At 42.7% G+C, this 24,405-nt stretch overlaps 1 protein-coding gene across 1 annotated transcript in view; it reads left to right on the top strand.

Moving 5' to 3' along the window:
- Window positions 1–590: 590 nt before the first annotated feature.
- Window positions 591–24,405, top strand: part of LOC144771763 (arylsulfatase D-like) — a 713,936-nt gene continuing 690,121 nt past the window's right edge. The window contains exon 1 of the mRNA XM_078656059.1: window positions 591–830. The gene's annotated coding sequence lies outside the window, so the exon portion shown is untranslated. The remainder of the gene's footprint in view (window positions 831–24,405) is intronic.

Genomic DNA, 24,405 nt, shown 5'->3' with positions numbered 1-24,405 from the left:
GTAAGACGACAGATCAGTGGGCTCAGCAACTGTGGCAGAAAGACAGATATGGGAAACCTCCAAGTCACAAATTAGAGCCTCGACGGGGCAAGCTCAACCTTTTGTTCTCACAAGTAAATGAAATGAGTTCCAGCACAGATCTTTTTTTCACAAAGACTATTTCCACACACGCCCTACCACCTCTCCCTATGCCATACTGCCCCATGCCTCCATTGTTGCAATGGGGTGCGGGCTGTATATGATCTATATTCTTAGTGAAACCTTAGAACAACTTTTCTGTAAAGAAAAACATTCATTGATTTTGCCAAAATTCAGTTGTGGGACAAACACCTCAAAATGTACACTCTATAAACTCAAGCAGGCACTTCGTCATTAGTACAAGAATTAATGGGACCACGCCCCTTAAAGGCAATTACCAGATAAACTTGAATGTTTCATTGTGCTTTTCTTGTAAGAATGGTTTGAAGTTGCCGTTATTAAACAATTTAGAGATTCGTGCATATGTTGACGATTCCAGGTTCTCTTTTCAAAGGACAGCTCCTGCCCACGTGTCTTTTTTGGTGCACACAGGTGTGGGAGAATGCCCCGCCCTCCTTCGTCTTCGAAGTGCCCAGGAGGGTTTCCACTTGTTGTAGAGAAGGAGGCGCAAGAACGTCCGAGCAGGTAGGCTCGTGCAGAGGTGGCGTTGACAGGCTTGAGGGCAGCTGAAAAGTACCATATATCCGCAACGCCATGGACGAGGGGCAGATGTGAGCGGAGCACAGAGGGGGACGAAGGCGAAACGAGCTTTAAGGGGACCTGACTCGACAACACAGACGGCGAGGGCAGAGGTGAGATTCACCGAGAGCTTGGGTCCGTAGGTGTGTGCCTCACTGGGGAGCTGTATCTCCACAGCTCTAATGGTGTTGGAGGGGATATGGAGAGAGATGGGGCCACAAGAGTGCTGCTTGGAGGCTACGCGTCTACAGCACTGGCTGCGACCGGTGCACAGCTGACAGGTTTATAAAGAGACGGAGGAGGGATGCATCTCGTGCTGCGGTGCTTAATGTGACTATAAAGCCAGGGGAAAACGAGGGCCGCACAGTCTGGAAGCAAGAACGACATTAGAGGGAAGCTGCGCTTTTACAGCGTCTACAACGAGGACAAAGGTGCACGGACTGTGGGGCAGCGCAGGAGTCAGGGGTGCACTTCCATCACACCAGCAACAGGGGCAGATGAGAGTAATGGGCAAAGGGCCTTCCTCGATAACCGGCCAGGGCTCCTACGATATATATCCGCACAGGGTACAGACGTGACAGACAGCAGAGAGACTTCTTGACATTTTAGAACACGCACTGGCATAGCCAATAGGTCTCGCTTTTGGGACCTTATAAGTGATTAGCCATGCCATGCAACACTTGATGTTGTTTAATGAAGGATATTGTTCTGGATAACTAAACACTTATAATGTCCCAAAGGCGAGACCTATTGGCTTTGCGGGGGGGGGGGGGGCTATAAGTGTTTAGGTAGAGCTATTGACTTTGCCAACGTTTCTAAGCTGTGCAGTAGAGAAGTGTGGCTGCTGTGCAGCATGTTGAGAAGTTGTAATTAAAAAGTGTAAGAAGCATTCTTTCTCGTCCTCTTTCTCTTCCTTTCTTCCCTTGTTCCTTCTTCTTTCTATTCTTTCCTTTTCTCTTTTTCCATTTATTCTGATATTTTTTGGTTTCTGTGCAATACATCTAATTTTTTTGTTATCAATCTAGTATGAGATACTCCTTGGATATTATATATTGGCTTGGTACTTTTTGAGATCTCATTATTTTTCTGACCTAATTCTATTGTGGTGTCTGTATTTTCTTAAATGATTTACTTGTCTATGGACCATTCTACTCTATTGTATTGCACTTTATAACTGTATGAAATCTTACTTTTTTAAATAATAAAGATATTGATAAAAAAAGGTGTAAGAAGCACTGAGTGATGTTGTGGTCGTTGAGTGATGCTGTGCTGGGCCTTAGTGATGCTGTGGTGAACCTGAGTGATGCTGTAATGGTGCTGACTGATGCTGTGGTGATGCTGTTTGATGCTGTGGTCCTGCAGAGTGATGCTGTGATAGCGCATAGTGATGTGGTGTTCCTGAGTGATGCTGTGGTGTTCCTGAGTGATGCTGTGGTGGTGCTGAGTGATGCTGGGGTGAAGGTGAGTGATGCTGGGGTGAAGGTGAGTGATGCTGGGGTGAAGGTGAGTGATGCTGGGGTGGTGCTGAGTGATGCTGTGGTGGTGCTGAGTGACGGTGTGGTGGTGCTGAGTGACGCTGTGGTGGCCCTAAGTGACGCTGTGGTGGCCCTAAGTGATGCTGTCGTGGCCCTAAGTGATGCTGTGGTGGCCCTGAGTGATGCTGTGGTGGCCCTTAGTGATGCTGTGGTGATGCTGACTGATGCTGTGGTGATGCTGATTGTTGATGTGGAGCTGCCGATGGATGCTGGTGTTCCTGAGTGATGCTGTGGTGTTCCTGAGTGATGCTGTGGTGTTCCTGAGTGATGCTGTGGTGTTCCTGAGTGATGCTGTGGTGTTCCTGAGTGATGTTGTGGTGTTCCTGAGTGATGTTGTGGTGAAGGTGAGTGATGATGTGGTGGGTCTGACTGATGCTGTGGTCCTGCAGAGTGATGCTGTGATAGCGCATAGTGATGTGGTGTTCCTGAGTGATGCTGTGGTGTTCCTGAGTGATGCTGTGGTGGTGCTGAGTGATGCTGGGGTGAAGGTGAGTGATGCTGGGGTGAAGGTGAGTGATGCTGGGGTGAAGGTGAGTGATGCTGGGGTGGTGCTGAGTGATGCTGTGGTGGTGCTGAGTGACGGTGTGGTGGTGCTGAGTGACGCTGTGGTGGCCCTAAGTGACGCTGTGGTGGCCCTAAGTGATGCTGTGGTGGCCCTAAGTGATGCTGTGGTGGCCCTAAGTGATGCTGTGGTGGCCCTGAGTGATGCTGTGGTGGCCCTGAGTGATGCTGTGGTGATGCTGACTGATGCTGTGGTGATGCTGATTGTTGATGTGGAGCTGCCGATGGATGCTGGTGTTCCTGAGTGATGCTGTGGTGTTCCTGAGTGATGCTGTGGTGTTCCTGAGTGATGCTGTGGTGTTCCTGAGTGATGCTGTGGTGTTCCTGAGTGATGTTGTGGTGTTCCTGAGTGATGTTGTGGTGAAGGTGAGTGATGATGTGGTGGGTCTGACTGATGCTATGGTGCTGCTGAGCGATGCTGTGCTGGCCCTGAGTGATGATGTGGTGGTTCTGACTGATGCTGGGATGGTGCTGAGTGATATTGGTCTGTCCCTGAGTGATTCTGTAGTGGTGCTGACTGATGCTGTGAAGTCGCTGAGTGATATTGGTGTGTCCCTGAGGGATGCTGTGGTGGTGCTGAGTGATGCTGTGGTGTGCCCCATTTTATTAAATACCCTTTCTCTAAAATGTAGCGTTTTGCCTTTTGTTCACTAGGTTCTAGTTTGACATAAAAACCTATTTTTCTATGCTCTTGCGGTAGCACCAAGAGACTTTTTATAAGGTAAACTGCGCCCAATAGGTTATTCTTTCACTTGCACAAAAAGCACATGCCTACTCGTGCAAAGTGGAAACAGGACTGTCAAATGTCGGAGGGTGAATGTTTGGATGTGGCATAAAGGGGTGTGGACAAGGCGGCAGAAGTGCTTACAGCCCAGTGCCTCACCTGAATATAAATCTGGACTTCGGGTTAACGTCTCTCTTAATAGAGGCTTGCTAATAATGCTAGCTGAAAACACAATGCGGAGCATCGGCAACACTGCACGTTGTAAATCGGATAATTTTGAACATTATAATAATGTATAATAAAGTCCATAATGTAAAATGTGCCGGATCAAACAACATTCTGCTGAAGAAATACACCCGGACCGCAAGCCAAGAGTAAAGCCAAACCAATATTAAAATGATGGGAAACTACCGACCCCAGAGAACTATGAATCTAAATTAAGTCAACAGGTTTAAAAATATTGCGTTCACCTACAGAATTAGCTAATACCGCTTGCATTTGTACCGTGCATGTGAAGAAATGGGCACATGAAATGGGTTGATTGTATTTCTTTTCTCGTATCCCTATACTGCTAATATATGAAACTTCACCATAATGGGTGCGGGGAGAGGGGGTGGGGGAGTGGAGCCACTTTACACATGTTTTACCTTTAACCCAAAAAGTAGGTAACATCTTTTAACCCCTTCACTGCAGTGGTAATTCCCCCCACAGCTTGGGGGAGGGGGGGGCCGCGGCGCTGCGGTACTCGGCACAGTGGAGCTGTGCTCGTCATGACTCCGCCCACTCCAATAGAACCCCAGCACAGGGGGGGAATTCGCCACACATGGGAGCGCCGCGGCCGTTATGACCAGCCCAGCTCGTCACAAGCACAGCTCCACTGTGCCTCTAGACGGGCTGGGTTCGTCATAAGCATGGATGTGGTTAAAGAGCAAGGCAGATAGCTTCAATAATGGTGTGCTCACTTCATGCAATGTTGTTGCCTTCACCCATAGTTAAATTGCGAAAACCATAGGTTCGGGATCCCCAGCAAGAAATGAGACAGAGACACATTGTAAGGAGGCTCAACAGGACGTAGCTTGAATTGAATTAAAATGGAAAGCCATTAATCATTGACACCACTTGTAAACTGCACAAAAACATTCACTATGAGCACTACACAGCATAAAGCACTTCAACAAGTTCCTATTTACTCCACCCTCTTCTGTGGCAGGCACAGAACGCCAACAAAGAATATACATAAAAAGCTAATTAGCCCTCAGCAGTATGATGTATCGAGCAGTGTGAGCAGCTGAAAAGCAAATTTGCTGATGTCATAAACCCAGTCTTCAGGGAGCCACATGATGAACCATACCGGCCTGGGGCATCGTATCCCGAAAATAATAAAACCAAACACAGCAACAGAGGTAGAACTTGTGTACTATATTTCCCGTGTTAAATCGTTTAACCAAAGAATTGAAACTCGCACAGCACAGACCGGTTAGTGCATACAAAAATAAATTGCAGAACTACATTTACTGTATCTATATTCGGGTGTAGTTTTTTTGTTACGTATTAAATCTTTCCACAAAGCTTTGTGTTCACTTTTTGCATTCTTGGTGTTTTTTTGTTTTAAAGTTGAAGTACAATCTCTTTTTCAAGATAAGCGGCCGCAAGACGCGCTCTGTGGTGGAGGAGGGGCGGAGCAATTGAACTAAAACAAATGATACTTAAAGGGGCAACTTATTAAGGTTGCACATCTGAAGGCACCATATGAGATATGCCTAAGAGAGGATTGATGAATAGTAGAGTATGTATGAGGTGATGGATCACTTCTAGGAGATTCGTGACCGTAGGTCCAGTAATTGGCTCGAACCTGGCGTAGCTGTATATTCTAATGTGGAGAAGTGGATTATTGAAATAGGCTGTGTCTTTCTGAGCCAGTTAACCCAGGTGTGATTGACCTTATTGGAACATGAGTTGCATATTGGCAACTTAAAGAAACATTGTGACCCGCTTAACGTGCTTCCGGGTGTCAGGATTGTGCTGTCGACAGTCTTGGGACATTTGGATCTGGGCTGGTTACACTTATCCCCTGGCTTGGGCTTTTGTACGTATTGCAATACGCGAAATGGGACATTAATTGCTTGCGGCAAGGACCGGATTTACTCTGATGTTTATGCCTTGAAAAAGTCTTAGTGGGTCATTCAGACGGTGCTGCAGCCGGAGAACTCACCCGCTGGTCTGGACACTTGCTCCTGGGTCCCACACGCTGTAGTCTCACCGCTGCTGTACCGCCATCCGCGGCTGGAGACTACAGCTCCCAGGGAGCCTTGTGGGCACTTCCTGCTTCCTGCCCTCAGCGCGCCCGGAGGCGCTACTTAACACAGACGCTTCCTCGGTGGAGCGGGGGGCCATTCAGACGGTGCTGCGGCCGGAGAACTCACCCGCTGGTCTGGACACTTGCTCCTGGGTCCCACACGCTGTAGTCTCGCCGCTGCTGTACCGCCATCCCGCGGCTGGAGACTACAGCTCCCAGGGAGCCTTGCGGGCACTTCCTGCTTCCTGCCCTCAGCGCGCCCGGAGGCGCTACTTAACACAGACGCTCCCTCGGTGGAGCGGGGGGCCATTCAGACGGTGCTGCGGCCGGAGAACTCACCCGCTGGTCTGGACACTTGCTCCTGGGTCCCACACGCTGTAGTCTCGCCGCTGCTGTACCGCCATCCTGCGGCTGGAGACTACAGCTCCCAGGGAGCCTTGCGGGCACTTCCTGCTTCCTGCCCTCAGCGTGCCCGGAGGCGGTACTTAACACAGACGCTCCCTCGGTGGAGCGTGGGGCCATTCAGACGGTGCTGCGGCCGGAGAACTCACCCGCTGGTCTGGACACTTGCTCCTGGGTCCCACACGCTGTAGTCTCGCCGCTGCTGTACCGCCATCCCGCGGCTGGAGAGTACAGCTCCCAGGGAGCCTTGCGGGCACTTCCTGCTTCCTGCCCTCAGCGCGCCCGGAGGCGCTACTTAACACAGACGCTCCCTCGGTGGAGCGGGGGGCCATTCATACGGTGCTGCGGCCGGAGAACTCACCCGCTGGTCTGGACACTTGCTCCTGGGTCCCACATGCTGTAGTCTCACCGCTGCTGTACCGCCATCCCGCGGCTGGAGACTACAGCTCCCAGGGAGCATTGCGGGCACTTCCTGCTTCCTGCCCTCAGCGCGCCCGGAGGCGCTACTTAACACAGACGCTCCATCTGCGTCGCGGGACGCGCGCGGGCGGTCGCCGGGCTAAGCCCGGGCAAAGGGTGGGCCCTCTTAGGCCCTCTTAGGCCCTCTGAGGATATCAGAGGTCGGGCGGGCCACCCCTCTAAGTCTTGCCATAAGAGGTGAGCCTGGGTAAAGTTATCATGGGTAAACGTAACACCAATTCCACAATGCTTGCTTCTGTTGACCCTTCTGCCTTGCATCCCTCCTTTGATTGTTTATTGGGGAACGCCCTTAATATGGTTACCAATAAAATTGCTAATACCGAAAGGAGGATGTCATTGGGCTGTAGTACCAGTCACCCGCAGTAATCCCAAGTAAGCCCTATTAATACTGTACCGCTCTCACCTGCAATTACCATCTTGAAGTCTACTACCCAGGCTACTCTGCTGGGAGTGTTGCCGGGGGGCAGCAGCCCAGTTATAATTATTGACTCCCAGCCTGACCCCGTTGCACAGACTGTTATTGCCTCCCCGTCCCCAAGTAATAAGACTGTCAACGGAAAAAGGAAAAGGAGCCCCTTGAAACTTACAGTAAATAAGAGGAAGCAACCTACCCGTAATAAGAACCAACCAACCCCCAGAGTATGTGGACCAGAGGGAAGCATCAACAATCTGGGAGCCATACAGCTAATATGGAAAGCTTGCAATCTGTAGAGGTGGCCGCTCCCCCAACCACCCCTACAGAAGACCATAACTCAGTGGGCACACAGACTGAGTTTTTAACTGAAAGTATCATTCAATCTAAGCCTAACGGGAATTTTATTGAGACAATTGTTGATACCATTTTTAAACAACTGGAAAGTCAATTGATCAAACAATTTAATACTGTTTTTAAAAGACTTGATAAATTAGAAAATCTTGTAAAAAAGGAAGATGTAAAAAGGAAAGGGGTGATTCGTCTTGATCAAATGAGGGGGGACCGTTTTTTGATAGATCTAGAGTCTGCTAGTAAGGCTATCTTGTGTGGTGGGCCTATTACCAGCTGCAGCTTAACATCTAAGGGTGGGCCTAAAATTATCAGTAGCACACCATACCCAACATTACATCTAGATGTGATACTGTAGAGCAAATTCAACCTGCCGTAAAAGCTAAGCCCACTCCTTCCGTAGCAGCTGGCCCTCTCATACCACTACTATAGTTAGTAATACACGGAAGGAGGGCCCTATCTCAACTAGTGTGAAATCTGTGGCCCCTAGTAGCAGCAATGGGGGCAAGGGACAATCGGCTGTTAGCAGACCCATAAAACATCAGGAACCTGCTCTCCATCTACCTCCTGACGCCTGCCCATATGTTTTAGTATTGGCAGGCGCGCCACCACTTAGGGATGGACAAGGCGAGTCCTGGGTTCAGTTGCACAACAAGTGCATTGACTGGCTGACCAAACATAAGGGGGTAGGCTATGGCATCTAAATTTCGATGGGGACTGTATTGTTGTCAATTTTAGGCACCCTGGCACTGCCAAATTTATACTTAACAACAACAATATTTACCCGGGTCCATCTACTGTTGTTACTCCATTACCTTTGAGCTACTTCTACAGGCCCCCACCAAGACCATTTCGCCCAGCCCCACCGCCTTTTTTACTTTATAATAGATATACTGCACTAGCTGAAACAGGTAGCTTGGACTGACCATTAGTCATTTCAACCGACACTGTAGTCAGTGATCACATTAATACGCATGATCTTGCAGGGAATTTGTCAATTTGTCCTATCGCAATATTGCCCAATTTACCCAGTAGGCCCAGGGCGTCATTTGGCTCCACAACAGGTACACAGGGTCACATCTCCTCCATATTGTCTGACGATCTTTTTATCTTGAGTTGGAACATTGCAGGTCTCAACGCGAAAATGAAAATTAAGGCCTGGACTGATTGGGTATCCAATTTTGATGTCCTTAGGATGCAGGAAACTTGGTGTATGAGTTCTCTGCTTCATGAAGGATATAGTTGCCATAACGTAATTGTACCCTCCCCGCCTATGGGCCGTCCCAGCGGGGACTTCTCTATTTGGGTTAAAATCACTGCTGCAGCCAAAATCGAACCATTGCAGACAAACAACAAAAATTTCATGGCGTTGAGATATACTGGTAGGATAAAGTTGTTTTATTAACTTTTATAATAACGATTTCACAACTCATCCCAACACCAACTTCTTAAGATTGTTTAATTTCATTGATGAAGTTGTGGAGGGACAAAAATATGGCAGGTTTGATGGCATTTGCATAGGAGGTGATTTTAATGCGCATATCCACCCCAGAACTCCAACCTGCAAAAGAGGAGTTGAATTACTAGATCTGCTAGCCACACGCGATCTAGTTAATGTAATGGAGGATATAGTCACTGGTGTGGATAATGTACCCGTTCCTACCTATATTGGGCGTGGGAGTTCAACCACCATTGACTATGTATTCATTTCTTCTCTTCTTGGGGATCTCTTATTAAAATCAGAGGTTGTTAGAACTATATATATAGTGACCATTACCCAATTTTAATTTGTCTTAAATCAACTAAAAAACATGGGAAGATAGGAGAAATTGGGGCAAAAAACCTAGTGGCATCGACAGACAGGCTAAGGGTTGTTTGGAAGGGGATAGACAACCAGGGCGTTTTAGCTCGAGTTATTAAAAAACACCCCACATTAGTGCCGGTCTGCCTATCAACTGACAGCCCTGGGCCTGATATTGTTCATTCATTTTGTGAACTTTGTAAGGCTATAAAAAAGGACATTTCTAAACCTGTCCTAGCTCATAACAATAGTAAGCCAAGGTGGTTTGACACCTCATGCTCCAAAGCCAACCGGGAACTTAGGGCCGGTCTTACAGCCGAACTGCGTGATTTGGACCTGGTAAGGACTCTGAGATCTAGATACAAATACACCTTAAGAATCAGATCTGAAGAGTTACTAAAAGACCACTGGGATTCTCTTGTTCGTACAGCAGCTTTAAGAGACGTAGCCGGGTTTTGGAGGGCGGTTAAAAACCTGAGATCATTGGGCTCTAATATCACCCCTATAAATTCTAATATAACAGGGGATGTGTGGGTTGACCATTTTTCTAAGATCTATGATGCCTCTGGCAACCCCACAGAAACAGTTTTTCCAGTTAGGCCCTTGATTATCACGTTGTTGGAGGTGGAGGATGCCATTACCGAAAGTGCGGGGAACAAAGCCCCGGGACCCGATGGTTTATCCATCGACCAAATTAAATCTGAACTAGATTTTTGGGCACCTTTGCTATGCAATGTTTTTAATAATTTATTTCACACTTCTGTCCCGGTAACATAGTCTAGTAGCACCATTGTGCCAATTTTCAAAAAAGGCAACAGACTTGACCCTGGTTGCTACCGCCTCATATCTTTAATTGATAATACGCTAAAGGTTCTAGGCAGGGTCCTTTTTAATAGAATCAGAACCTGGGCGGAAGAAAACACCATTTTACACTCGTGCCAGTTAGGTTTCAGAAGTAAAGTGGGTACGGTAGAGCAATGTTTAAACCTAAACCTGCTTATGGCCAAATACACAATTGCTAAAAAATCTCCTTTATATTTTGGGTTTATGGATTCAAGTTCTGCTTTTGATTTTGTAAATAGATTCCGTTTATGGTCAGTCCTGTTGAATTATGGTTTAGATGAATCTTTAGTTTACTTTTTGGCCCATCTTCATAGCAATTTGAAAGCCCGCGATCACATTAACAATGACGGCGAAGTTTCTAATGATATTTTATTTGGCAGGGGGGTCAGAAAGGGTTGTGTCTTGGCCCCCCTGCTTTTTATCTTGTATATAAATGAATTGAGTAATTCTTTGAGCAATCTTACTAATGATGTTCCGCACTCCTCTATGCGGATGATGCGGTCCTTATGGGCCGCACACCCAATGCATTGCATATTTTAATTTCTGGCTTTGTCACATATAAGGCAGATTTGGGCCTATGTACCAATTTTAAGAAATCATTTATAATGACTTGTGGCCCAAAAAGTTATAAAATAACTCAGATTCTGTCAGGGGATAACATTTTAAAAAGCACTTGCACTTTTCCCTACCTTGGCTTGTTGTTCTCCAATACTGGATCTTGGCAGCCTCATGTTGCCCAGGGAAGGAACAAATTGAGTAAAGCTATAAACTCTTTAATCTCCCTCCGCCAACCTATCCAGGCAGATGTGATTACATCATTGTTACAAATTTACAGAACACAATGCTTACCTGTAGGAACCTATGGTGCTGAGATGCACTCAATTACAGATTGAAGAAAATAGATTCTGTCGGAAGGTTTTGGGGGGTTATCACAGCCCCAACTTATGTGTGTCACAGGGAATTAAACCTCCATTATATAGAGGATTTTATAAGATCCAGACCGGCCCTTTTCTGGATAAAAACTTGGAGGAATTCCGCTGCCTCTTTGTCCCGTGACATAATTTTGGACTGCTTAAAATGTGAGAGGGCCAATTTTATACCATGGTTTAAGGCTGTGGAAAAAAAGCTTATTAAGCGTGGGGCAGGGGCATCTTTTTACCTCCCCCCAACTGATCGATTGCACGAACAAGAATTTAATAAAAAGGGCTCTGTATGATTTTTATTGTAAAGAGAGGGAAAGCCGTCCACAATATGGTATACTTCCCTTATGGAGCCATGTGACAAACTTCATGCCTTTCTCCGTATAAAGTTAGGCAGGTGGAATAGGAGCTTGTTATTTCGGTTCAGGGATGGAAGCATTATAAATTTACTTTGCTTCCCGCTAGGATTCAACAAACATGTGGAAAATCTAAGCTGTCCCTGTAACCTTGGTGGAAAACAAAGTTTGCTCCATTTTACTTTTTTCTGTGTTTTTTTATGGAATGCACACTAAGCCCTTTTTAATACCGTACTGTAGAAAAAATGCTTTGATGGATTTTAAATTGGCTTTTAAAGACCTATTGATGTTAAAGACGGACAAAGCAACTTTTAGAGTGAGCTGCTTTCTCAAAGCCGCTGTCCGGTCCCGTGCTTCTCTGCTCATTAACTGAGAAATTTGCACTATGCATTTTTTGCACACTGCACATTTTGCACAAGCGGTTGCATTTTTAAACATGATAAAGCTATCTATTGCTATGAATTTGTAATTTCGCAGGTTGTTAATTGTCTATATTTTATCTTTTATGACTGTGTTATTACTTATGTTCTGTTTGACATGTACTTTTATGGATGTTTTATAATCCGAATAAAGATCTTTTGACTTTTGACTTGACGTCTTAGTAACAAGACGAAACACGTGTCGGCTATCGTGTGCTGGGAATGTTTTTAAAGAAACCCTTTTACAATATAAATAAAGAAAGCCAAACAGCAAGAATATTGTTCTGTCTCGATATCTGCGTGTGATTGATGTTGTATATATGCTAGTTTCATCTTAGGGATCATTATTGAAGATGCCCATAAGTTTGATCCATACTGTTTGAGGGATCTATATCTGGCATGTCCCGGTTTTTATGTAGCCTTGTAAATGTGTGTGTGTGTATGTATATGTATATCTATATATATGTGTATATATATATATATATATATATATATATATATATATATATATATATAATCATAGATTTCACTCATACATTTGGCAGTTATAGTTACCTGCTGCTCTGGCTATAACGTACACCGAGCAGTGTGCTGCTTGTGACCTCACACATTACTTCACTCATGACATTGTCAATGACTTCACTGATGACATCTCAAATAACATCTCTGATGACACCATCCAGTGAGTGTTACTATTTTGTAAATGTTTATGATAGTTAAACATATACACTAAGGTACTACAAAACTTAAAGTAGCATACTAGGTGAACTACTAATGATTGATACCACTTGTTAGAAATTGTATTTTTGGATCGGCTAGGGTATGTGTCAAAGTCAGGCAGAAACCACCACTCTACTCACGATAAGGGAGTTGCACTCCTAAAATAACCGCTGCTCACCCCCTTGGTAGCTTGGCATGAGCAGGCAGGCTTATCTTAAAGGCAGTGTGTAAAGCATTTGAACTTAACCAACAGTAATACAGTGTAAGCACTATGAAAGGACACCACACCGGTTTAGAAAAATATCCAATATTTTTAGGACAAGACCAAAAATGATAAAAATCGCCAATACAGTACTTAAAAATCTTCAATTATCAAAATATGCTTGTAAAATAGTTCCTTGATGTCGATAGCTCTGTTCATATACACACACACGTATACAGGCATACATTTACAATGCTAAATGTACTTAACATTATCTATTGTAGGACGTCCACCTTATGCTCCCCGCCCTCTATCCGGGAGCTTGCAGCCAAATTCCTCCTGTGCTGCCTGACAGAAGCTGAATAAATTGCTTAATTTTTTAATTCTTCTGAGGAGCGCATGTAAGAGGAGCATGCCTTCTTATCCTTCTTAAAATTGCAATTACCTGACCTTTCTCCAAAAACCTGGGACATTTATTCTAAATGAAGAAATGTGTTGGGAAAGTAGGACAGTCCACCGAAAACTGGGACTAACCGGGGAAATCCACAAAGGTTGGGACATGCAGGGTCATCCATTACTAGGCTATCGCTGCAGGCGAAATCCCATTTAGCGCCCTACTTTCAGCACTGAAGCAGCACACTTACCCCACTGGGCCATCATTCCACTGCCCACTGTCTTCAGTGCCTGCACCAGGCCCGCATGGAAGCAATATTAGCTGACACACCTACTGAATAGGTACAAATGGGGGTTCACGCAAAATAAATCTGTACAAATGGTGACTTTCACAGCATCGTTATCAAATAAATGCTCTAGAAAATTCAAAGGTCTTGAAGGACACATAAGAACTATTCCAGTACTTATGTGGTGTTCTACGGAAGACTTTACACTCCCCATGGTTATTGGTACTTACCCTCTCAATTTCACATGACCTATCTCTTACAACAATGTATAGAGCATCTTTCATTACTTAACATTTTTTTGATCTGTCTTTTAAAGGAGATTCTGAGAATGTAACTTAAGGGGAAGGTAGACAATTCAATACTCTGTTGCTCTAGACAGGAGGTCTTATCAGTTACTCATAAAACCCGATGGATGCTTCTTCCTAAATAACAATGTACTCCCTTATATCAGTTTCTAGCAATCTATTTAGTTAACCAGCTCAGCACATTTTACAATATGTTCAGACCTTCAAAACAGTGGATTAGAAAAGTCTTACATGGAACTGAATCTTCCTTCTTTGGTCAATGTGAAAGGGCGCATCCACTTTTAAAATCCTGTACAAGCACTTTAGAAAAGTATGTAAGATAGCTTGCTAGGTTGAGCAACACAGCTTCAACCAACAGCAATATCAACTCATCCCTTCATCCTTCTGAGGACAAAAACGTGTCCCAAACAGTTGGGATCTCTCTCCGATAAAAATTAACAAATTAAAATGTAGGCTACTTGCTCCATGTTGCTTATTTTATGCACATAAAAAAGCAATCCTCAACATTTCAGCACCTTTTGTTAAAAAGGATGAGCTTTTCTGCTTCAAGGGGGCTGTTGGGCGCTTCTACTTCTTCAGCAAGAATTGTACGTTTGTTGGACAACAAACATTGGGATGGGGCCAGACTGATTCTATCCACTCCTCATGGTATGTTGGTCTTTAGTCATGCTAGCTCGTAGTACCACCATACTTACTCCAAAAACTGGGATGGTAACAAATGGATTGGGCAACCCCAAATCATGACAACCCTGACTCCCCAAGGAATTGTGGTAAAATATTTAGAACCCTTTCACCTACTCACTCATGTATACCCAGAGAGATACAAAAGAAATGCACAAAAAGAGTGTTTCAATATTTATTGAACCATTGTGATTCTTGTGTAAAATATATGTGCTGCAATGATAAATAGAAGCAAATGAAAGTGATTAGCAATCTGAGGACAGTGAAAAGGATAAACAATTCCACCATTGTACTTAAGCAGTATATATATCCTGGCATATAAGTATTGTGTATAGTGTACTCCTACTATGTGCTCTCTAACCTCTTTACTTAGGACGGGTCATCTGCAAAAATCCTTTCCTGGATGATCTAACTCCCCATTACCTGATCAAAAGTGTATTCAGGTCCCTGTCTTGGTTACAAGTTGGCCATCCCTCCTCGTGGGTGTAAACCTAAGTAAGCTGGGCTGAGACGTTCGATGAACAGCTTCTTTGCAGTGACAGCAGAGTAGTCCTCTGATTTGAACACTTAAATGCTCTTGTTTATATAATAAGACTGATTGATTCTACCATGCCAAGACTTCAGCTAGTCTGTCTTGGTGGTGTAGGGCAGTGTTCCCATTGTGTGGAATTAAATACTACATGTGGAGTGCTTGCTTTATGCAAGAAATGATTAACATAATGCTGAAAACAGAACGTCTCATCTTAGTCCTGCTTGCATACATCTCATCAGAAGGAAAAAACAGTAGAATTTTCAAGGTCTTCTAGCATTCCATGCACTGTCTCTATATCCCAATCATCATAGACAGTAAGGGGATGATATCATTTAGAGAATTGTAGGATACATATGGAGTTTGCAAGAGTTTTGTAGGACAAAATACATCATACAATACCCTATCCAAAATAATTTAATCAGGAACCAGAACTGCTGAAAAGTTCACCAGGGAAAGGTCTTTTCATACCTTGTGTGATTAGGAATATGGTGTCAGAACAAAGTTCAGAAATTGTACAGCAGAGAGTTAATGTAGATGGTGTCCATTCAGGAGCAAGAAAAAGACAGTAACAAAACCAGTCTAAAGGACCAGGAAAAGTAACACAATTGTAATCCAAAGGTATTGCCATGAAGGAACCAAATGTTGCCTTTTCAGCCAAATATATAAAACATGTAGTTTCATCTGGAATGGTAGAGGTGGAAGTTTAGGTTGATCAGATGAATACAAAGAAAAGTCCTCAAAGTTGATGAAGTAGCCAGAGGCAGTCCAATCTATTTTTGGCAGCTCTGTTGTTTGTGTAGTACTGGGAGACAACTTGATTTGTGGTGAATTGATGTAAAGAACCTTTGTGCCATGCTTCCGAAGTGAAAGTTGTGTTTCTGTACAAGTCAGTCGTATAGTAGTTGTTGATGTAGCAGGTTAAAGGGATACTTCGTTGTTGTTTTCTTCTATCGACAGTCAGACAGAGAAGGCTTCTTCAGTGATTAAAGCTTCCATAGGAACTTTCTGTATGATAGTGAGAGGAGCGTGTGTGGCTTGTGTTTATAATCGGCCGCATCATTTTTAATTTAACTGGGTGTGGTGGCTCAGTGGACTAATATATTTATAAGTAATAAGAACCCCCTGAGAGTATGGATATACCAATTCCTAGGTCAGGGAAAGAGCAACGTATGAAATTCAACAACCTAGGCAATGAATTCTAAATACTCAAGCATATAATGGCAGTAAGAGAGAGAATCAAAAGAACATATAATCAGCAATTCAACAATTTATTAACACAATAAAGACTAAAAAACGCAATAGTAAAAAGTTGATTGCTAGTTATCATCAGACAACTATCACAGGTCATAATTGGATTAGCATAACAACAATCAAGACACAATAAAAAAACAGATTAAAAAAGGCAGACAATTAAGACAAACAAAATGCAATAACATGAGTTAATATTCAAGAGTGGCAAAGGTAATTTCTCGACGCGCGTTTCGGCGACCAGCGCCTTCTTCTGGAGTAGCCACGTAATATCTATTAAAATCAATGACATAACATAGGTAATATATTATTAATCAATCTATTTACAATTCAACAAATTGCCAGTTGTTCTATTAACGTGTTTGACTAGATAGAATCATTGATTATGACATCATTCTATAGCTAACTATAGTTCGAATGACCTCTCTATAGTTCACAAACCGAGTTTATAATATGCAAATATTATCAACAAAATTCTAGCAACACTTGACAGGTTCATTTCATCGCTCAAACACATGTAAGGACAGGATAGTGCAGTTGTTGGTGTAATAACCAACAATGGCACGTTACAAAAAATAGACAGACTGCTGTCAGTCAGTCTATTCCTCATCTAGTTTATTTTATTTCAAGGGTTTCTAACTTATTAGCTATATAGCTTTTTTAGATAAAAATCTTAAATACTTACTACTGAAGCAGTTTATCAAGAGTTGTAGCTGTAGCCTGTGTATCAAGTGTTGTAAACTACAGAAAAGATGGCAGATTTTTAATTTATTTATTTTGTATTTGTAACATTAAAGTTACATCAGGGATGACTCGATTTAAAGAAAAAAAAAAACAAATTGACTTACAATATTAAGTAGTCAGAAAAATACGCTGGTTTCATGTAGGGCAAAGTTCCATTGGTATAAGCTCACAGCGATTAAGTCCGATAATGCACGTTTTATATTAAATATTATCTTCAAAGTCGAATCTATGAATGGGAATGGTATTTCATATTCAGTTGTGCAATAAACGGAAACAATCATGGTCTTTTATAGATAGGAAAAAACAGCATTTCATTAGGGGAAAACAGCATTTCATGTACTGAATACACCAGTGGATGTTGAAATGGAACAGTGAAGAAACGCCGTAATGGGCCGTACATATAATTGTTTATAATAGATAGATAAACTCGTTTGTCTTTATGATGGATCACGATTAATCAAAAGTAACATTGAAAACTGATTTTTAAGAAAAAATAAATGACATGTTCATTCTCCTTTTCTTTATAAGATCATTACTTTATGAATAGGTAGCAAGTCTTAATTACTGATAAATGGGGTAACATATTCACCTTGATGATGTATACACACTTTGTTTTCTAGAGACCCGAATTAGCTATGATGTGAAGTAACACGATAAGGTGACGAGATCTAAACAATCAAGAAAAAATAAAATAAAAGGGGAATTGAACTACGAGTATAAGAGATAAGAATTACCCTAGACAAGCAAGATATATACTAACCAAATTGGGCAAAGGTTGTCCCGGAGAACTTTATGGACAACCTTCTATATAACAGACAAGCTGACATTACAATTTGCACGGACAGCACTTCGGAGGGCACTGCCATCATTACTTCCTTCACCTCTATATGTACACAAATTAGCCATGACCTGACGACACAAAGAAACGAGCCGATTCATCCAGCCCTAAATGGTTTGACAGGGAGTGCTCAACAAAACATAATGCTCTCCTTCTGGCACTCAAACATCAGCCTGGAGATAGGGAGTTGGTGGGCCGGTTAAGAAAAGAATATAGGCAGGCTATCGAGACACGCAAAAAAACAATTAAAAGTGAGGCCTGGGATAGTTTAACATCGGTTAGTGTACTGAGAGACAGTTCCCAATTCTGGATGATTTTAAATCACCCTTACTTTGCCTCCTCTAACAACACCGTTTTAGATTGCGTGATACCTGAGGATGCCTGGGTGAATCACTTTAGCAAAATATATAATAGTGTAGATCTGCCAGCTACACCCCATCCCCATCAACCTCTTACTGAATCATCTCCTTTGTCCTTTTCCGAATATGAGGTTATCAGGGCGATTGAAGAAATGACTAAACACAAGGCCCCGGGACCAGACCGAGTCCCTGCAGACCTATATAGCTCCCAGTCACTATTCTGGGTAAAAATCTTAACTAATGTTTTTAACTCAACTGTTAATGTGGGGTTCCCAATAACATGGTCCACCTCAACCATTGTCCCTATATTTAAGAAGGGTTCAAGATCTGATCCGGCCTGTTACAGGCCGATCTCGTTAATCGACTCTGCCGTAAAGATACTTGGCAGAGTCATTCTACACAGATTAGGCGACATTATTAAGGAGAAGGGGGTGCTCTCTGACCTACAATATGGTTTCAGGGAGAAACGAGGTACAATAGAGCAGTGTTTGAACCTCCACATGCTGGTCAGTAAATACACTTTAGCAAAGGAGGGCCACTTATACTTGGCTTTTATGGACCTCTCTTCGGCCTTCGACTTGGTCAATAGGGCCAAGTTATGGGCCATACTGGCTGGTATTGGGATTGATCCCCCCTTAGTAGATTTCCTGGCCGTACTTCACGCTGACCTATCAGCTACTATTAGAACTAACCGTGAAGGCAGCACCACCAGACCATTTAGCTCCAGAAGAGGTGTGAGGCAGGGCTGTATTTTAGTCCCACTCCTGTTTACTATTTATATTAACTCCCTAGACAAAGCACTGGAGCGGTCTACACTTGATATCCCTTATGTGGGGGGGTCCGCAGTACCCGTACTCCTTTACGCGGATGACGCGGTGCTCCTAGCCCGCACAGGGGTGGGGTTACAGAGGCTTCTTGATGCATTTGGTCACTTTATGTCCTCGTTAGACCTTTTGGTTAATAATAAAAAATCACACATCATGCTGGCAGGGAAGCGACAAAGACCAAAAAAGTTGAAATCTTTTAGCTGCTGCGAAGAGGGGATCTCGAAGGTACAAGTGTTTACCTACCTGGGTGTGATATTCGAAGAGAAGGGCTCATGGACCCCACAGGTGGATGCAAAATCTTTAGCTGTCACTAGATCCACCTCCGCACTCTTGAGCTTTGCCAAGCGTCTTGGGTCTCGACCGATGGAGGCATTATTGAAGGTTTACAAAACCAAATGTTTATCTGTAGCCTCCTACGGAGCTCCATTGTGGGGCCACTCACACTGCGGCAAACTACAGACAGCAGAAAATCATTTTCTTAGGTCCTTATTGGGCGTTCCACAATCCACACCAGTCTTATCAATACACACTGAGTTAGGATTGGGATATATCACTGATTTGCTCCAAATAGCGCCTCTAGTATGCTGGACCAAAATTTGGCTTAACAAGGACATTATATTGAACCATAAAATTCTCAGGGACTGTATGTCCTTGGATAATGCCTCAAAAATCCCGTGGTTGGAATACATAAAGGGGGAGATGGGTAGACTTGGCAGACCAAACCTCTTCAGTCACCCAAACACTATACTCAAGGAAGACCTGAAATGGATTAAAGAAAACTTTATGAGGAGGGCAGTTCAAACACGGGAGGAGAAAGAACTAACTAAACCTAGAGTTAGAGCCAACTTTCTCCTTCTGACCAAGCCCCAAATTGAACCCTATCTAAAAATCGTGAGCAGACCATTCCATCGCCATTTGCTCATTAGATTTAGGTTCAACATAATCCAATACTCCCTGGGTGATTTTCCTGTGTGGGGTGTTCCTGATGAGTCTACCCCGTGTAGCTGTGATAACTTTTCTGAGCAAACCCTCATGCACTTTGTCATGTTTTGTAGCCATTACAAAGAGAGTAGATTGAGGTTCTTGGCACCCATTTTAAGAGATGCAGGTTTCGTCCAGGTACGGCCTGCTCTACTTTATCTCCGGTTATTAGGTAGTACCAGGACAATCTTTGGGGTTGCTAGCTTCCTGGTCGCAGCTATGCATACAAGGACCAGGACGCTATCCCCGAGACAACTTGAAGGGTGACCTTATCATCCTGTATTCCTGCTATTGACTTTTTAACCATTTTTAACTTTTTAAACTGTGTATGATTTATACCGATGTGAACCTTTATACGTATGTACAGTGGATACCTTGACAGATTTGAACCCTCGATTGTTTTTTAACTTCATGAACTTTGTTAAAATTGTAATCAATTTTTTACTATATGTCGTTTGTTGCTTTTATGATTTTAAATGCAATCGAATAAAGCTTGTTCTGACACTGATACTAACCAATAATTTACCTTTATAAAGGATAAAGAGAGAGAAGGTTACGCCTCCTGGTCGCTGGTTTTGATGAAGCATATATCTGGTGGGTTCGGCAATAATTGCAGACCTCCGAATATGAGGTTGGTGGTAAATGTTTACGATACGAACATCTAAAAAGTAAGTAATAGACATGGGCGCCATGTCAGAAAACCGTGTTTGTAGCTTACGGTATACGGGTCGGCTTAAACGTCTGACAGCATGTGTACTTACCGAATGAATATAGATTACAGCCGACCAGGGGCAGTCCACAACTCGGGGCTCTCACAGCTAGAGTTTACAGGAACTGGAAGGGCTCGGCGTGCCTGCGGTATTAATATATACGGGGGAGAATGTCCGACACCTGAGTATTCCTTCAAACGATCGAAGTGATCCTACAAACGATCGAGATGGCTACAAACTACCGGAAGTGCAAACGATAGCTCACATGGATTGAATTACCAATACAAATGATCGAAGTGATCCTACAAACGATCGGGATGATTACAAAAAACCGGAAGTGGAAACGATACCTCACACGGTTTGAATTTATTGTCAATATTACATTAAACCTACATAATCTTCTAATTCAAAAGTACTCACTAAATTACCTATCTTTCTTTGCAATTTTATATTTAGGACATTCCATACTAGGATCCATTCAAGAGCAGAAAAATAATAAACATGAAGGCAGACTATAGCTTACTGCCTATGAGGGGAGAAGAAGACGGAAACTTCTCTATGTACCGACCTATGGAACTCAGACTCCGAAATTATTTCAGTACATGTCACAATATAGGACATAATTGGCAAACTGCTATTTGGATATACCCTGTTGTATACATAATGTTGGATCCATGGTAGGTTTATAAAAGGAATGGAATAAAAGGTAAACCGGTTCAGAGCCAGATATAGGTAGCATCACAATATGCAATACTAATAGGATTTGACGGGGAATATGGAATTTTTAACTGAGATAGATCATTTTTACGAGAGAACTTAAAAATTCTCAATTCAAATGCAGATGGCGTTCTCCCATGGGATGTCACTATTCAACCCATTTTTAAATGTGTCAAAGACAAAAATCCAAAAAACTTCACGTTTTTTCCTGATTTGTAGACCGCCTTTGGTTTCAGGTGTATGGATTTTTTCTAATATTCTCCATTTAAAATCGTCTGAACTGTGGTTGCATTCAACAAAATGCTTTACCATGGGAGCATTCATTTTCTTAGTATTGATTGCTGAGCGATGCTCTGTTAGACGAACTTGGATCGGTCTAGAAGTTTCCCCTATGTATCCAAACAAGCATGGACACTGCAAAAAATAGACTACATTATTTGTTTTGCAGTTCCATAACTCTTTGGCCCTATTAGTATGACCATTGTGGCTAAATTGTTCGCCAGTAATGATGTTGGTACAAGATTTACACATAGAGCATGGGATAGTGCCTTTGATAGGGTTATTCATCGTGATGGATTTCTGTACCAGCTTTTGTTGGTTTAAAGGATTTCTAAAACTCGAGCCCACGATGCAATCCTTAAGGTTCTTGTTGCGTCGATGCGCAAAAATGGGTTTTGTCAATTTCATATCGTTTGAGCTGTTGCTGTTAAGAATGTGCCAGCTAGAATTGATGATCCGTTTTATTTTGGCACTCACAGTAGAATGTTTAGTAACACAAACTAACTGTTTGTTCTCTTTCACTGGTTTAGCTCTCAGTAAACAGTCTCGATCGTAATAACGAGCTCTTTTGAAGGAGTCCCTCACCAGCCGGTGAGGATATCCTCTGTCTCTGAATTTAGACCGCATCACACTTGCTTGTCTATCGAAGTCAGCAAGACTGGAGCAATTACGTCTGACTCGCAAAAACTGCGAGAAGGGAATACTGTCCCTCTGGTTGCGGGGATGAAAACTCTTATAGTGCAGGAGGGTGTTTCTTGCCGTCGGTTTAACAAATAGATCAACTTTTAACCTGTCATTATCATTATATATGACAATGTCCAAGAATTCCACCCTCCCAGCGCCTACATGTGCAGTGAATTTTAGATTACTGTCAGACGCATTGATCCAATTGAGGAATTCTGATAGTCTCTCTCCCATTGGTCCAGACAAAAAAAATGTCATCGATATATCTGGACCAATGGGAGACAGACTCAAAGAAAGGGGCAATTTCATTGTAAATACACTGATTTTCGAATGCAGCCATATATATATTAGCCACTGATGGGGCTACCCCAGCACCCATACTTACCCCCTTGATTTAGCGGTAGATATGAGGGCCGAATTCAAAAATGTTCTCGGTGAGGACAATTCGTAAACATGCCAGAACAAAGGACTTGGGACATGGTATCTCCTGTTCTTCAATGAACCACTTAGTGGTTTCCATTGCGGCCAAAAGTGGGATGTTACTATATAAAGATTCTACATCTAATGTAACTAACAAGTATTTCAGAGGGTTAAAGGGGAGATCTTCAATTTTAGCAATCATGTGGCCAGTGTCTCTCACATATGATGTAATGTTAGGGATGTAAGGGCGGAGAAAGTTGTCAACATACTTAGACAAACGTTCCGTGGCGGTGTCTATCGTGGAGACAATTGGCCTGTATGGAGGATTCCTTTGGTCTTTGTGGATTTTAGGTAATCCATACACACAGGCCACTTTTCCCTGATTTTAGTTTAAAAAATCATGTTCCTTTTTTGAAATTTCTCCATTATCTAAGGCTTGTTTGGTAATACCCCGGATTTCCTTTGCAAGATTAATTATTGAGTAAGATTTAACCTTAGTATAAAACGCTGGATCGTCTAACATCTTATACATATTGGTCTCATACTGGGAGGACTCCATTACGACTATTTCACCTCCTTTATCGCAGTTTTGGTCAATTTTTCATTAGAGGCCAGAGATCGCAAGGCTAGGTGTTCCTCCTTATTTAGGTTATATAGTGGTTTTGGAATGAATTTTAATGCCTGATCTAATTTTTTTAAAACCACTAGCTCAAATGCAGTGACCTCTGGTCCTAATTGTTCTAAACCCGGACTGAAGGTAGATGGAAGTGCAAGACTTTTGGTAGTCTTATTACTTTCCTCTTCAAGAACGTCGCAGCACAAAAAAAAATTTAAAACGGATCTTCCTGAAGAAGGAAATAATATCCTGATGTAACTCAGAGGTTGACTGTAGAATGAGGAACATACAATAGTCCTTTTGATAACAGACTGATTCTATGAATGTCTAGCTCGGTCTTGGATAGGTTAAAGATTGAGATTACTTCCCTGAGTTCCAGTACTGGCGATTCCTGGTTTCTCTGATTAACTGGGGCTCCTCTTGTCGGTAATGATGCTGAGGTTTGTATCCTCCTCTGTTTTGGCCCTGGAAACGTACCCGAGGACGTCCCCGGTTCATCCCTCGATTTCCTAAAAAAGGAGGTTGTCCCTGGTTACGTTTTGATTGGGCAGCATTGTAATTAGGTTCGGATTAAAAATATGCATCATTCTCATTTACATCAGAGTCTGATGTATCAGAGAAAGTATTCACTCTCTGTGGCTGAGACCTATTCTCATCTCTGTAGTGATTTTGTTTATAAAAATCTGTTCTAAGGTAAGGATAGGTGTTCTCTATTGTGCTAAACCTTTTGTCTTTGGCTAGTTTATCACTTTTTCTTTTTTCTAAGTAGTTAGTAAAAGACTCTAATTCCTTATTACATTCCTCAATCTTTTTAATAGCATCTTCTATGTTCCCAATCTTTTTAATTCTTTCCTCTAACTCCTCTATTTCTGTTCTGCTCTCGGTTGCCAATTCTTTGGCATTTTGTTTCTTAATTGTCTGCCTTTTTTAAATCTGTTTTTTATTGTGTCTTGATTGTTTTTATGCTAATCCAATTATGACCTGTGATAGTTGTTTGATGATAACTAGCAATCAACTTTTTACTATTGTGTTTTTTACTCTTTAT

The sequence above is a fragment of the Lissotriton helveticus genome, chromosome 8, assembly GCF_964261635.1.
Source record: "Lissotriton helveticus chromosome 8, aLisHel1.1, whole genome shotgun sequence".
In the NCBI taxonomy this organism is placed as follows: Eukaryota; Metazoa; Chordata; class Amphibia; order Caudata; family Salamandridae; genus Lissotriton; species Lissotriton helveticus.
This window is presented reverse-complemented; position numbering and strand designations above follow the sequence as displayed.